The 17,398-nt window shown below is 36.8% G+C and overlaps 1 protein-coding gene across 10 annotated transcripts in view; it reads left to right on the top strand.

Annotated features, from left to right (window-relative positions):
• Positions 1-17,398, top strand: part of Osbpl6 (oxysterol binding protein like 6) — a 187,688-nt gene that overhangs the window by 76,612 nt on the left and 93,678 nt on the right. For all 10 annotated transcript variants that reach the window (XM_076866735.2, XM_076866732.2, XM_076866731.2 and 7 more), the window contains exon 2: positions 6,611-6,807. The gene's annotated coding sequence lies outside the window, so the exon portion shown is untranslated. The remainder of the gene's footprint in view (positions 1-6,610; positions 6,808-17,398) is intronic.

Genomic DNA, 17,398 nt, shown 5'->3' with positions numbered 1-17,398 from the left:
AGATGTCTCCGATGACAAAGGATTTCCTGGAGGAGAGAATGCTTGAGAGGAGAGAAATGGAATGGTAAAGAAGAGTAACTGCAGTTTCTAGCTTGGTTTAAGGGTAAATAGTGATGTCATAAATTAAGTGGTATGAAGAGGAGAAGGGGACAAGGATGCAAAGGAAATGGACTTGAATTTTAGGCCCATTGAGTTTCAGATGCACAAGATACATTTTAATGGAAATGGCCAGTAGGCAGTTGGAAATGCAATCTGGAAGAGGTCAACACTGGAGTGATTTAACAGACGCCAGCAAATGGTAGGTTGAAACCTTCCAAGAAAGAGAAGGCCACTACTGAGTGTGGAACCTTGAAAGAAAAGAAAAGGGCAAAAGAAGAGGAACCCATAAATCTAAATTTGGGAAAAGAGACTCTGAAGAGCATCTCAGCATTATAGCATTTGAGCCTGTTCTGTATGCCCAGACTGTTCGGAATTCTTCACGTGTAGTCATTTATGGACTCCAAAATCAATTTCATGATGGAGCCACATTTTACAGAAGTGGAACTTGAGGCACAGAGAGGTGAGGTAACCAGAGCAGGTACATCATTTGCAGTGGTAAATGAGTGGAAGTGTCATTAAGCAGATGAAGTGAGTTAAGGTAGTTTTTGTTTTAACTTTTATAGATTCAAAAATAGATTTGTAAACTTTAATAACTGTATTTCTTGCTTTTCCCCTGCTGTCAAGTAAATATAGTATGATCATTAGAATTCATGAAGGAAATATAATCTGAGGTTTTAATAAATTCCCAGATTCTCTGGCTTTCTCTTACACAAATATTTTGTTAACGATTCATGCATTTCTTCAATATATTTTAGTGATAGGTTAAACTTTCCCTGAAGTTCCTCTTAGTTAATGAGTATGTTTGGCATTGGTTGGAGCCTTCCTGAATTGGTTTCATGATTAACATTTTTCATATTTCCATATAGAATATGGGTTAGACCATCTTTGCTGTGATCTGAGATGTCACCAGATTCTGCATTCTCTTTTCAAGTAACTCAGAGCTTCCCTTTTGTCCTTGAACTCATCGCTTCCTTAGCACCTCTTCATTTTATTTGCCCTTTGTCACTGCCCTAGCATTAAATATTTTCTTTGGAGCCCAGTTTTTCGAAATAATATATTTTTTTTCACTTCTTAGGGTTATGCATATTGAAGAGCAAAGAATGTTGAAACCGTCCCAGTGGCCCCAGTGGATTCTCTTGTGGACAGGGGTCAGCAAATTACAGTTCATCCACATTTTGTAAATAAAGTTTTATTGTAATCCAGCCATGCTCCTTTATTTGCACATTATCTCTGTTTCTTGTTATAATAGTGGAGTTGAATAGTTGCATCAAGTAGTAGGCTATGTGACCCACACAACCTGAAATATTTGCTGACTTGGATCTTTACACCAAAGATCTTTATAAAAAAGATTTGGATCTTTACACAAAAAGTTTGCTGACTTGCTCCAGAGTGTACTACTTCTGGAAGATTAGGATTTATCCTAAGTGTGTTTACAGCACTTTAGAATTAATGAAATCCTTAGGCTTTTATAAATGTTATTTACCTGAAAAATAGAACTGTGAGTGGTTTCTGTAATACTTGTGTTTGGATATAAAACAGAAGTTGTGGACTCCTTTAAGTAATCTATAATCAGAATTTTTAACTGTGTCATCAATCATTTGAATTTCTGTCAAGATTAACAAAATGTTTCAATTTGAGTGAGAAAAATCCTTTGAATGCTTAATAGGTGTCCAGTCCTTTCTGTGCTTGGCCTTTGAGATTTGAAGAAATAAAACCCTTTCCCATCATCACAGAAATACACATCAATTTGAAGTAAGTTAGATGCAAACAAAAAAAATTGGAAAAATGCCTAGATTGTAGAAATATAACAGTCTGAGAAACCTATATTTTGTCTTGAGTAAAATGATATTAAGTTTCTTAGCATGGTGACTCTATGGCCAGCTATAGTCATCTGTGGAACCAGCAAAGGATCAAAAAAACTTTGACTATACTAAACATGTACAGATTTTTTTTCCTCATCTTTATTCCCTAAACAATACAGCATAACAACTAATTACATGGCATTTGCATTTTACTAGGTATTATAATTCATCTAGAGATGATTTAAAGGATATAGGAAGATATACGTAGGTTATGTGCAAATACTACATCATTTTATCAGAGACTTGAGCATCTTTGGATTTAGGTATCTGTAAGTATCCTAGAACCAATTCCCAGCAGATGCCTCAGGACCACTGTATCTTAATTCACCTGGATCTTGTTTCGGAAAAATGAATGTGTTCTATTTCCCACTGACTGTTTCGATAAGACAAGATACCTGTGAGCCCATATAGATTCAGTCTTTCCTGTCAGATTCTTTGCTTTCCTTCTGCTAATGCCCACTCTTCCAGGTAGCTCCCACCTCCTTTCTAGGTTGCTAATGTGATCTCCCGAGACTCTCCCTTGCCTCTTCCTCCAGGGTGTTCTGCCACGGAATCTATGTCCCTGAAACATGACCATGTGACTCACAGTTCTGGACTTCGCTCCTGTTCTTTATAGCTCACATTTAAGACCTTCCACAGTGTTCCACCACCCCCACCCCCCACTCTGCTTTTCTTTCTGTCCCTTAAGCTCTGAGTACTGGGCCTACCAGACTACACTTTCCCGTTTTTTGATTTTTATACGCCTTTCTCACGGTTGGAAATATTCTTTAGTCATCCCTACTTGACTATTTCTGCCTGACTTTACTCATCTTTCCAGTGTTTCCTTTTTTGAGCAACTTCCTCTAAACTACTTCCCTCTCAGCCCACAAATTCCAAGCTAGAATTTATATTTTCATGCCATGAATATCTGTAACCCACTTTCTGCTTTTATAACTTAAAAAGATTATTCATGTGTCTCTTCCTGTTATCTCTGGCTGAACTCTCAATGGTCTAAGGGAGGGAACTTTGTTCTTATTATTGATTGTTACATTCATAGATCCTCTTAGTCTCAGGTTTTGATGATAACTATACAATTGACTTACTAATGAGTGGATCGATGAACAGTATTTAATGACAGATATAAAAACTCAGACGTGTACATATGGCGGATATGTTATTTCAGCTATTGAATTTTAACTTCTGTAAAATATAGTAGCACTAATGAGATTAGATACATTTCAAAAAATTCACAGCAGTTATTAGGTAATATGACTGAGGTTTGTATTTTTTCATCTTCAAGAAGTTACCCTCACACAACCTGTTTGCATAAAATTTATTGAGTTACAACACTAAAATATAGTCTCTAGGGGCTTAAATACAGTGTAGAAATCCTTAGTGTGGGAGGGATTATCACAGGTAGGAAGAGAAAAAACATACTGCTTGTCATAACACTGCTGCTGGTGAAGAAAAGCAATACAATGATCTTTTCGCTAGTTTAAAGGTGGTGACAACAAGTCAGTTAAGACAGCCAAGAAAGGTCTTGGGCTATATTTGGGCTTCAATTTTCTAGAAAAGCAAAGTATGACATCTGACCCTAAGTTAAGATCAGTCCTTCTCTATGGAAATATATGAGCATTGAAATAAAACCATGGGCCACATATATACAGGAACCTGACCTCTTATCTTTGTTATGAAATGGACTTTGCTGTGTATAATCCTGACTTTGTATAAATACTCTTCTGGCTATTCTGGCTGTCTTTATTATTTTTAGAAATTTTATTATTTTACAGAGTGATGGAGTTTGTTTTATCTTGTCTCTGTTTGCATTGCAGTCATTTACTTAGTAGCTCCACGGTACAGTCATCTTTAATAGAACACATTGTGGTCTCTGAGAAATTGAATAAGAAGTGAGAGGAGTGTGTGGAGAATGCACTAGACAAGAACATGGTGTATATTGGGCAAAATTCAGGTTGTGGGAGGATTAGTCACAGGGCTTAGAGGAAGCATTCTGTTGCAAAGATAATAGATCGTTTGCTTCCTGACTGAGCCATTCAGAAGGAATCATTGCCAGATAACCAAAACTCTGCTGAATGAGATTTTCCAGAGACTCCTACGTGAGGATTGGTTGGTGTAGGAGGCTTTGTTCGAATCAACCTTTCCAACCTTTACAACTTTTGATTTATTTATAATAGAAGTATGTTGGAAGCCTTTTGATCTGCAGAGGGTATCCTTGAATTAGAATATTATTCTTTTTACTAGTATGTGTTGGTAATGCTACTTTAAAAAGTGAGAGGGAAAGCATCAGTGTTGGTTATGTTTTTTTCTTTTTCTTTTTCTTTTTTTTTTATTAAAGAAACAACCTCTTCCCTTCTCTAAGTGCATTTCTTAACTAGAGCTTTAACAATTAATCTTCCACGTGTGTTGTCACGAGGAGCAATCAGGCTCCAACTTTATAAGCTAATCACCTTTGGACTTCTGCCCTGAACGCAGTTTGTATGTAAAGTAAAACAAGATCCTGTGTTGATCTTGAATTAAGACTTATTCCTACTGTTCCTGGCCTGAGTGCCTACCGGAAGTATTGGTTACATCTGAATTTCTAATAATAGTGTGGTAATAATTTTTAACCCAGAGTGCTCAGACCCCCTGGGAGGTTATAGAGGGCTCTGCACTTCATCTTGGTGGTTGTCTTTTGTGTACAGTATGTCCACATGAATATTAATTATTTCAGAACAAGCCCAAATTCCTTGACACAGCATACACAGTATGACAGTATTCACTTTTGTGCTCTTAACAGCAAAACAGACGATAATAGATTAGTTCCTTACAGAGCACATGTAAATTAAAATCTTGTAAATTTCCATTTTTTAGCTCTGATACCTACCATGTGCAGGGATCTAAGTTCTGGTCCCTGCTTAGCAACGGGTACTCATCCCATAGGGGAGATACAGTGTGTAAGCACATGAGCAGAAATGACCAAAAGTACAAGGTACAGTAAGCAGTTGCTTTCCTAGCTGAGAAAGAGTCGGGCACTGTGGTTTTGAGCTGGATTCTGAAGGATGTATTAAAAAGACTGTGGGGTAAGAAAAGAGGGAAGTGGGAAAATGCTCCTTAAACTACTGATTTACGTAGTCTGAAGACAAGGTGTACATGAGGTCATGCTGTTGGTGCACCCTGCTTTCTCCCTTTGCCCTGCTGTTCCTTAGAGGGGAGATAACAGGAAGAAGAGGGAACCTTAATCCTACCCCCGATCCTCTATTCTCTATTCTCCATCCTCTTTTACCTTTCCACCTGCCATTTTTGGATGGTAAAGAAGTTGTAGTGAGTGAACAGGGAAAGAAGACTGGGGGCAGGAGGGGGCAAGCGGAGCTACAACACAGCACAGGGACTCCAACCATACTTCTCCTCTTCCTTTTCCAGTGTCCTTTTCCAAAGCTTGGCAGAGTCCATCATAGGAAAGACCAAGGGAAAGGTGGTTAGGGGAGTTTCTATAGCTGATCATTTTATGTTCCATCTGTCTAGATTTGCATGAGATTAAAGAGCATAGATTGAATCATGTGTGCAGAAAATAAAAAAATATAATTCTGAGCATATAAAAATAATCTTGATGGACCCTAACCTTAGTTATTCTATGTCATCATCATAATCAACAAATTTTATTTAGACCTACAAGATATGTGGAAATGTATTATAACATACTAGAATTTTTTAAAAAACATTTAAAAGATGAAGAAGGATTTAGAAGGAAGCTTCCCTTCAAGTTCCAGTAAGATGGTACTTGAAGCCCTCAGTATAGGATGCTGGCTGAACATCCTTTGCTGTTTGATTAAATCATAGTGGTTCAGAAGAGGGGGGATAAGGGCATTTCCATGTGCATTTTTATTCCTTCTACATAGGTAAAAATTAAAAAAAAACAGAGTGAAAGAATAGACTTAGAAAAAATCAAACTTGGGGAGTAACTTCTAAAGCTATTTTGTGAATAAATGAACATTTCAGAGGGGTTCATGGCTTGAAGGAACCTATCACAGGATCAGAGAGAAACTGGTATAGATTCTACTCCACAGTAGAATCTTTACTTGTCAGGTTTATCTTTCTTTTTCCCTAAAGTGAACATATTTATTTTCCCATAACATACTATTTCTTTGCTTTCTGAGAAATTATGTCAAGTTGACAACTGTATTCTTTTTAGTTCTTTCTGCTAGGTGATTGCTGTAGGAGTTTAGCAGCAATTTTGCTCTTAAAAGTCAAATTAGAAACTATTAATGGGTTTTGATCAGAGCAGTAGGTTCTGTACATTTATATGCATATCTGATGATAGCACTTCATATTTACTTAAAAAAACCCATTTGATATTTGGGGGACTAATCTTGGTTCCAGAAAATATACTTTTGTCCTCTCTTAGAAAACATTTGTTGTTTCAAATTGTGAGTTTTATTACTCCAACCTCTGGGTACATTGTAAACTGATTGCTGAGTTCAGTGGTTATATCCATGTCTGTGAGATTATGTGAAACTGAGCCAAAGAAATAAAAAGTGGAGACACTTTCCAGTATGAACTTTCTATCTGAAAGATATATTGGAAGGAATTTTCTGATTGGTCATAGGCAGTCCTCCTGAGAGTCTTGTGAAATTTCTGCAAAGATACACTATATGACTGTAATCTCTCTTTTTCAGGTTCTGCCCCTTGCAGGGAAAACAGCAAAAGAAGGAAATTAAATCTCCACCCTGTAATTTACCCAGATATCGAGGCCAACAAACCGTGTCCCAAAGAGAAAAGCCGCAGGCATCTGAGGATAAACCACTGCAAAGCAGCATTGACCGTGAAGCCAACTATAGCCAACCTACTGAGAAGTCTGACTCCAAGGTACAAGGTGAGTTGGCAGAACTTCAAACCCAAAGTAGGGTAAGATTAGGCAGTGCTTAATAATAGTAAAAAGTGAATGATATATAGCCTTGTCACAGGAAGCTCTGCCTTTACATCTTTTGTTTGTATGTTAGATCTTTAATGTGTTGTAATTCTGGTTATGTTTAGTCATCTCAATAAAAAGTTTTTTTCTGTTAAGGATAGAAAGTAGAAAAACATGCAAAAATATTTGTTAACATTTTTCTATTTCTTATTTGCAATCTAGCATTATGTGGAAATAAGATCCTATCATTCTCTTTGTGAGTAATGAGTCTGGAGACCTAAACTCTAAAATGACTATATGCCATTTAACATTTAGATCCAGTGAGTTTTGGTCCTCATAATGTAGAATCAGGCTTCCCACTTACCCAAAACTTTCTACCTTTGTCCAGGTCAGTGATCCCCAGAATGGAAGATTGTAGAATTAGGAAGTTGGTTTGCAGTTTGCTAGTCTTTAGCATTCCCTAAATATTTAACTACTAAATCTGTAAGCAACTCTTAAAGATTTGTGGTACCTACTTGGTACATACATATAGGCTTTTGACTTTTAAGAATACTGCCAATTCTTTTTCTCACATTACATGAGGTCATTTCTATGTACTAAAGTAATAATACTCGTAACCTAGTACTGTGGTATCTTTATTCTCTGCCATTATTTTAACATTTATCATTTTATATGAAATGTGTGAGCTTTGGAAACAGTAGCTTTCAGGGTAAGCTGAAACTTGCTAGGCTTGCTTAGAAAAAAAGGAAGACTTTTCCCAAAATAAGATGGTCCATTGGTCTTAGTTAGGAGTTCTGATGGGCATAATGATGTAGTCCAAAATGTTTTTTTTTTTTTCCAGATGTTAAGGTTGTCATTCTCTGAGTCTGAAATTTCATGACCAAGGGTTTTGTTGCCTACTCTATTTTGGTCCCAGGGAGGGGAAACTGATTCATTAAATTAACTTCTTTTTGAATGACACCTGTAGGACTTAGAATTCATTTTCCAGCCCCTCACTTTTGGACACCAGAATGATTCAGTGAGAAATCTGCTCTGCCTTTTACATGGGCAGAATTTTTGTCATTGAGAAATATTGCCACCAGAATTGGGCCTTCACACACAGTGGGTTGTAGTTAATCACAAGACTTCTTTCCCCATCTTTTATTACTATATCTTGTTGTGAAGGGAAATTCATTCAGTCATATTTCTGTTAATTTGATATTGAACCAAAACTTTTATATGGTTAGAAAGTACTTTAATCATGGATGCATTTCAGATCATAGGGTCTTTGTGGGCATAGCACTTTTCTGTCTGGATTAGCCAAAACTCAAATTAAAGGAAACTGATAACACTCCTGAAATAGTAGTTCATTTTTTAACAAAATTATTTTAATAAAACATAAGGTTTACAGAAGATTCCCACTAGTAATTGCCTGTTTCTTAAACAGATTTTAGGTCTCAGGGTGAAGCAAACAAAGAAGGTTGTCTGGCTTGGAATTTTCTTTGGGGCAGCTTAGTGTGCTGCCACCAGCATTATTTTGCTTTATCTCCTAAAATCTCTTAGGTCAGTAGTGTCTCTTAACACTTGACCACATGTAAAGATGAAGTGTGCATGAGTCCTTTTGACTATAAAGTCTAGGCTCATGGAAATAAAGTTCTTGGAAATTTGCTTCCACACATTTGCTTAATAGTGACTTGGCTAGTTAAGAAAGAAATTAGTCTTTTTTTTTTTTCTTTTTAGAAGACAAACTCAGATGATTGACATCTCACATTCTTAATGAAGTTTATTTGTTGTTATTGTTCTTTTGTCACAGGAATTAGGGTTTATATGCATGTATACTCAGATGCTTTCAGAAAAGCTGGGCACGTTAGTGAGGGAGATGTAGGAGGGCTTAGGCAGCCAGGGCATGATGGTGAGTGGTCCAGGGCACGGCCAGGACCATGGAAAGGGTCTTTTGATGAGGTCAACTTCCTGGTTGAGGAAAGCGCTCATGGACATAAGCAGGGGACCCAACCAGACAGATACTTTCATACTCATGCTCCTAAATGGGTGACCCAATAGAAAACTAAAACTGATGCATGGGCAGAGGGAGTACAATCAATAATAGAGAGGAGTGTGTGGACAGGACAGAAGATAAGGAGGAAATTCCAGAGATCTTAAGAAGGATAGACCAAAATTCCCCCACCAGATTCTCAGCTTTGGGGCCCCTTCAGAGAAGTCTATCTCCATTACCTCTGTCACTTTTGCAATAAACCTGCTTTTTGCTTGCTATCTTGTCCTGCTCTTTGATTCTTTACTTAATGGAGACAATGAACCCAGTATTCCTAGATGCTAATGGTGGAACATGCCTGTAATCCAGTGACTGGGGAGACTGAGGCAGGAGGCAATGGAGACAATGAACCCAGTATTCCTAGATGCTAATGGTGGAACATGCCTGTAATCCAGTGACTGGGGAGACTGAGGCAGGAGTGTCGAGAGTTCAGGCCAGCCTCAGAAACTTAGCAAGACCCCTGTCTCAAAATAAAACATAAAAAGGGCTGGGGATGTAACCCAGTGGTAGAGCACACCTGGGTTCAATACCCCGTACCACCAAAAAAGAAAAATATGTGATTTCAGAAAGTCCTTTTATTTCCAATTCTAGAGTTCTTGCTATCAATTCCACATTATATTTCATTTAATTTCCTAAGCAAATGATAACCAGGACTAAAAAAAATGAGAAAAAATGTAGGCAGGGCTTAGGAGCCATTATTACACATAAAATGGGTTAAATGTAGGTTAAAAAAAAAAAGTAAACTCAGTAAATCAACAAACAATCAGCAAATATGACAGGGCTAGGCAAAAAATTGGAGAAGGGGAAAGAATACCAAACCCAGGTAAGAAACTTATGATGAGACTAGGGCAAAAGGAGTCAGTGTGGATAATGAATGATTGGGGCAGGAAGATGGGAGCTAGTTCAAAAGGAAATGGAATACTAATACCTCCAGAACACTTCCCTCTCCTCCTCACCTTTTGCCAAGATCACCTACCTGCCTCCAGGGATTTTTTTCCTCCCAAAAAAGAGCAGTTAATGAGTACCCCCTTTCTGCCTTTCTAGGCAGATATGGAAAATAGGGAGAGGTATCTTCTGGATGACTCTCTTCCTGTCCTTTTGATCATATAGGCAAGATAAGAGGAGGAGGTGACATGATAAGAAAGGAAACCTAAAACCTATAAAAAGGGCAGGACACCCCGACTCCTTGGGGCACCAGCTCTGGGCCCCCTCCTCCCTGGAGGAGTCCCCCCCTACACACAAATTCTGTCCTTTAAAACTTTTTGCTCTTGCCTCAGGCATTTCTTGGGTGTTCAATCATCAACAGGGGGAGTAAGGCAGAACCTGATCTTCAAGATGGTTTCAGTGAGAACTTAGGTAGTAGAAATGGAGGTGCTAACAGCATTTTACTGTCCTCTGTCTTCCTATCTTTGATTTCCCTCTGGTAGAATGGAGCCTCTTCTGCTCAACAGATGCCTCATTCTGAAGAGATAAGGGCACAAAAGGGGAAGGTAGCAGGCCATGTAGCAAGCTCTTGTGTATAAGAGGACTGAGGAGATCCTAGTATCTCACTGTAGCCCAGCTGAAAAGTGTCAGAACAAGGGAGAGGCAAGAGTGTTTGTGCACCGTGAAGGCTGTAGGCCAGCTCTATCTTCATCCTCTATCCTGTAGATAAAATTTTAGAAAAATTAGTTGCCCAGAGAGATTTAGACCAGCTTTGTAAAGTAAACTGAACATTAAATACACATCCAGTAAAAGTGGAACTGGAGAAGTGATTAAGTAGAAAACAAAAAAGGAGCTGGGATTCTGGCTCAGAGGGAGAGTATTCGCCTTCCATTCGTGAGGCACTGGGTTTGATCCTCAGCACCACATAAAAATAAAAAAATAAAGATATTGTGTTCACCTATAATTAAAAAAATAAATATTTTGAAACAAAAAAGGAGTACACTGTTAATGTCAAAGAGTTCATATTGTAAATAGAAAGAAGGAAATTTTGATTTGTTTCTTTGAGGAGGTTTTGGATTTCTTTCTTTGTTTCTATTTTCAAAAAGTACGTTTTACTTGGAAAATTTTGATCTTATGCAAAAATTAAGAGACCCCCCACCTTTTTTTAAATTTATTTTTTAGTTCTTGTCGGACACAACATCTTTGTTTGTATGTGGTGCTGAGGATTGAACCTGGGTCGCACGCATGCCAGGCGAGCGCACTACCGCTTGAGCCACATCCCCAGCCCAAGAGATCCCCTTATATACAACAAGATTCCTATGTTTCCCAGCTGGGTACAGTAGCGCATGCCTGAAATCCCAATGACTCTGAAGTCTGAGGCAGGAGGATCACAAGTTCCAGGCCAGCCTCAGCAATCTAGCAAGATCCTAAATTACTTAGTGAGACCCTGTTTCAAAATAAAAAGAATGAGAAGGACTGGGGATGTAGCTCAGTGGTGAAGCACCCCCAGGTTCAATACCCAGTGCCTCCCCCACATAAAGATTAATCTATCCCCTTCCCCTTTAATTCTGGTTACTAAAAGGAGACATCACGACATGCCTACCCCTACATTCTTTAGTACACATCTCTTTAATATACACATTCTACAAAACTGTGTCATGTTATACCTAAAAATACGAATGACAGTTCCTTTTAATATCATCTACTACTCATTCCATGATCCTGGATTTTCTCAAGATTGCCTTTCTATGGTTGGTTTATTTGATTAAGATATAAAAAAGTATATGCATTAGATTTGCTTATTGAATCATGTAAGTCTCTTATCTAAAATATTCCCTCCTCTTTTGAAGTCACTCATTTGTTAAAGAAACTAAACTATGTGGGTGATGGAATGTTCCCTGGTAGAATGTTTCCTGTGCTGGGTTGGCTGATTGTTGTTATCTTCACTTTTTTTCCTCTGGCATCCAAATTTACTAGGACTTGGAAGTTAGATCTTGAGGCTTGATTAGATTCAACTATAACTTTTTGGACAAGCGTTCTGCTTCCTTTGTGCTGTGTACTGCATGCAGAGTCACCTCAGGAGGTACATATGGTCTGCCTGCCCCGCTGTTCATGATGCTGTGGTTAAACAGCAGCTTCAGGGAGTAACATCCTGATCTCCCTAGTGTGAAGTTAGCCAATCAGTTTTTTTTTTCACCTAATGATTTTGTACATTGATAATTAATAAATGTTACCTGAATACATTATTTCATTAGGCATTAGAAAAGTGGTGATTTTCCCCTCATTTTAGCATTTCTTCTGTGATTATTAGCTGGGATTTTTTTTTTTTTTTAATAAAAAGAGCTTCCTTACCAGTTAGTATTTGGTGACCCTGAAATATAGCTCAAACAGGAAAGGCAGAGTAAGATTTCCCTTAAAATTGACAATTTCAGAATTAGTACACCAGTTTCTTCTGTTTGTTGATATGCAGATAAAGTCTTTGATCTTTGGGAATCCCTTTAGTTGACTTCTGTGTATACATATAGAAAAGGACACCTATCTGAATCACAGTAAACTTTGACATACTGAGCTCACTTGTATAACCTGTACCAGAACACAATATAGAACGTTCCAGAAGTACTGTTGTTCTGTTAGTTTCTTTGACTCTGCTTTTTGAAACAATAGGTTGTCTCAAGCTGCTTTTAGCATTTCATACTCATATTTCCAAGGAGTCCTTTTAGTAGGAAGTGAAATTTAGAAACTACTGCTGGGCATTAGGGGTGCTTGTTCCCATGGGTTGTCAGTGTTTCCAGGTCTTTTCAGGGAATAGAACAAGAAATATGTATATTTAAAAATAAATATTCATAAGACTTCATATGAATTTTTTCATTAACTTAATGGAGTTTTAAAATTGATTTTATATTATGTTTCTATTCTCTCACACTGAAAATCTTGCTTCACAAAAACATTGTAAAATGAAATCATTTACTTTATTCTTTAAGTACATGAAAGAGTTGCAGAATAATCTTAGCCTTACAACTACTAATTATTTTATATTTTTATCTGGAGAAAGAGTTAACTACAAGAGTTTTTATCTTTTATTATTATCTCTTTTTTTGGTCTTTTAAAATTTATGCATGAAATCAGAAGATACATTTTTCAGTCATCTCCATTTTTAATATTAATGTTGATATATTTCTTGGCCGTGAGATCCAATCTAATAAATCTTAACTCTTCAGTTCATCAGGTAATTTGAGTTATTTGCAATCATTACATCATAAGCAGAAGCTTTTCCATGAGTGACAGTGGGATTATTGTACTCTGAATGGTGGATCTGTTTGTGCCTCATTGAATGCATTTATTAGTGTCCATCCCTCATCACACTGTAGATCCAGAAAGAAAAGAAAGATTCATGATATAAATGAAACAGAGAGCCTGAAGATATCCTAGGATAATTCTCTTAGTTCTTTTCATTTGATAAATAGATATTTTATAGTGCTTATTCTGGAATGATTTTCTGTCCTTTTGGTTAATCAAGTAATCAAGTGTCTTGATTTCTGGTCACAATTTATATTCTTTTTTTTTTTTTTTTTTACATTTGAATCAAATGGGGTATAATTTCTCATTTTTCTGATTATACAGGTTGCAGAATCACATTGGCCATACAGTCACCTATATACATACAGCAATAATAATGTCTATTTTATTCTGCTGCCCTGGGCTGGGGATGTGGCTCAAGTGGTAGCACGCTCGCCTGGCATGCGTGCGGCCCGGGTTTGATTCTCAGCACCACATACAAACAAAGATGTTGTGGCCACTGATAACTAAAAAATAAATATTAAAAAATTCTCTCTCTCTCTCTTTAAAAAAATAAAAAAAATATTCTGCTGCCCTTCCTATCCCCCCTTTCCCTCCCCTCCTCTCCCATCATATCTCTCTACCCAATCTAATGTGACACACTTCTTTTTTTTTTTCTCCTCACAACATCATACATGTATTCTGTATAATGATGAGGGTCTCCTTCTATCTTCCATGCAATTCCCCTTCTCCCTCCTTTTCCCTCCCACCTCTCTTCCCTATTTAGTGGTAATCTTCTTCTCATGCATTTCCTCCCTATCCCATTTTGAGTCACCCCCACTTATATCAGAGAAGACATTTGGCATTTGTTTTTTTAGAGATTGGCTAACTTCACTTAGCATAATCTGCTCTAATGCCATCCATTTCCTTCTTTGTGGGAGAATATAAGTGTTCACAGAAATATACAAGCAGTCTCTCCTCTCCCTCCCTTCCTTCCTGCCATACATTTATCCATCCATCATCCTTGCATCCATTAATCCATCTATCCATTCTTCCTTTCTTTTTCCTACAACCAGATAATTCCTTGAATCTGACTCAGACATAGGCATTGGGAAGGAGGAAGGAGTGCTACACCATTTTCCCGTATCCTTTCTTCTTTTTCTTTTCTCTCTTTTTTTTTTTTTTTTTGGTACTGGGGATTGAATCCAGGGGTGCTTTACCACTGAGCTACATCCCCAGCCCTTTTTATGTTTTGAGACAGAGTCTTTTCTAAGTATCTGAGACTGTTCTAGAACTTGGAATTCTCCTGCCTCAGGCTTCCAAGTCACTAGGATTACAGATGTGCATCACCGTAACTCACTTCTCCTAAAGACTTTTCTCATAGTGTCTTGGTCTTCTCATAGTGTCTTGGTCTCAAGCCACCATTAGGTTATAGTTTAGTGTTTGTGAAGTTTTTTTTTTTCCTTTTCCAAATATGTTTTTAAATACAGAAGAACGATTCATATTTTAATTAGTTTAATTTTGAGGATGATCAAAATTTTTACTTCACTGAGTTTGTACATCAAATGAATCATGATAGGAAGTTCTGTTGCAGTGAAACAGCAGCACAGAACTTCTTTGAAAGGTTTAGCTTTCCACGTAGCAGTTCTAAATATGATTCCTATAAGAAGTGACTATAAAGATGGTGGACTAACATACAGTTCCCCTAAAATTTACCTGTGTGTGACTGGTGGTAGACAAAGGTTAGAAATTTCAAAATAGAATTCATCTAAGTGTATGTGTCCTTTACTATATGTCTTACATCATCCTGTTATACCTAAAATGTTCACTTTTTTATGTCATTCCTTCATTTTTCCAACAGAGGCTATCAAGCATATACTCAGTTTCACTAGGCACACTTCCAGGCTCTGGGGTTACAACACCAAGAGCAAGAAATGTGACAGTGAGGTCTCAAGGGTAAACAGTAAACCATTTTGCAAATCATGTAACTGTTGAGGGTGACAAGTGTTGCAAGGGATATGAAAAGAATACTGTATTAGAAAGTGGTGGGACATTGTGTCTATTCTGAAGTGACACTTGAGTTGGGAACTAAAGGGTGATTTGCTGTCTAAATCTTCATGTTTAGAATACTAAATTTGAAAGTACTATAGAGTACACTTAGACAATAACCACAGATTTTGCACTTGAATTTTATTTTATTTCCAAATGACTTTCTTTTTTTCAACCGGCATTATAAGTAAACTTTGAGATTCAAATCTCTTGTTTTGTCAGCTTCTGAAAACCTGGTGAAAGCTGGAGAACATCATGGGCGGTGGGTACGTGGGAACTCTCTGTAGTATCTTTGACATTTTCTTGCATATTTAAAGTTATTCCAAAATGAAACATTTGAAAGGAAAATTCTGGTGAAAAAAAGCCAAAAGGCATACTATATCAAGAATAGTATTATTTAGATTTGCGAAGATGAAGGAGCCACTGATCCCCAGAAAAGGTTGCTGGAGGGTGGTGGATTCTGAGAATCTATTACGTGAACATGCCCATTCTACCCTTTTGTCCCTTGGCTTGATTTTGGACTAGACAAATTCTGCCTTTTTGAAATGCTTCCCTTTAACTACTTAAATTTCAACTATCTAATGAGACTTACAAATAGAGTTAGTTTGTCTTTTTCCCTTTTTTGAAAATACCCAGCTAAGTTTTTGACAAAGGCACAAAAGCAATTCCATGATAGAAGGGGAAAGAGTTTTCAGCATGGTGCTGGAGAAATTGATCAGCCATAAGCAAAACAATGAGCTTCGACCTAAACTTTCTGTAAAATAAACTAAAAACAGGTTACAGATTTAAATGTAAAAGTATAAAACTTTTAAGAAAATATGGATCTAGGACTAGTCAAAAGTTCTTAGATTTTCTCCTCCTCCTCCTCCTCTTCCTCCTCCTCTTTCTCTTTTTCCTTCTTTATCCTTTTGAGTAGTGGAGTCTTCAGAAAAACAAAGATTGTCAGCAATCACTATGTGTATGTACTGACTGCATGTCCTGGGTATTTTGATTCAGTTTATATTTCAACTATTTTCTTCTCACTTGGTTTCCCATACTCAGAATAAATACACTACTTTATCCCATGAACATGGTTGCCATGTAATTTTGGGTTCTACCAACTTTGAACCTAATGGAGAAGGGAGGTAAATATGTTTTTAGGACTTAAAAATTTTGAACAGAAGTTTTCTCCAGATTTGGTTTCAAAGGCAGAAGGAAAACGAGTGGGACAATCTTCATCATTATTAAATGATACATGATTGTCAGATTTCTCAAAACTAGTCAAATATTGATTGGAAAAAGAAATTTTCTGAAAGGAAAGATTAAAATACTCTCAAATTTTAAAAAAAAATATTCATGAAATAATTATAATGCCAAGAACAAATAGTCACATTTAATGTGTACAACAGATATACTCTGGAATTTAGGGTGGGATTTTGAGAAATAATATGAGAAGAAAATAGATTTTCAAATTCTGTTATTCTGGTGTTGGCCATAATTTCAAAAAAGAAAACATTTTCAGAATTTTTTTCATTGATACAATTATATATTTTGATTATGTACAACATATTGCTTTGAAATTTATACACATTGTGGAATAGCTTAATATATAATGTTTTGGGTTTTTTTTTTTTTTTTGGTCAAAATATTGAAAATCTACTCTCAGTAATTTTCAAGTTTTTTTTCTTTTTTTCATGAATTTTCCTAAAACTCCTGGACTACTTGGGATTTTACCTGTCAGGTGGAATTTAGCAAATCTTTTTCTCATGGGCATTTTAATAAAATTTGCATCATAAATTAACATTTGTTATGATCAAGACAAGTTTCTTAATTTTGTCTTAGTATTTTTGATATGTATGTTTTCAAGAATAAATTTTGTTCTTTCACTTATTAAGGGAGGGAGAGAAATCCAAAGTAGGAAAGAATAGTTAAATTCAAAATCTACTGTATAAAATGACTTGTCAACTGTGGTGCAGATTAATAGGCCTACCTGCCCTGGGAAGCTGTTTGGTAATCTGTAGTCTTTGAAAGCTCTGCCCAGCATTCAAGAATGTATCCTCGTGTTTCATAGTCTAGTCCAAGGCTCAGCAAACTATAGCCCACAGGCCAGACCTGGCTGCTGCCTACGTTGTGAATAAAATTTTATTGCAACATGGCCATGGTTATTTGTTTGTGTTACCTAGGACTGTTTTTTTTTTTTTTTCCACAACAACTGTGTTGAGTAACTGCAAAAGAGGTTGTATGGTTCAAAAGGCCTAAAATATTTTTTGTCTGGTCCTTTGCATAAAAAATTTCAAG

Source organism: Callospermophilus lateralis, chromosome 9, assembly GCF_048772815.1.
Source record: "Callospermophilus lateralis isolate mCalLat2 chromosome 9, mCalLat2.hap1, whole genome shotgun sequence".
Taxonomy (NCBI): domain Eukaryota; kingdom Metazoa; phylum Chordata; class Mammalia; order Rodentia; family Sciuridae; genus Callospermophilus; species Callospermophilus lateralis.
The sequence above is the reverse complement of the archived record's forward strand: the minus strand, read 5'-3'. Positions and strand labels throughout refer to the sequence as shown.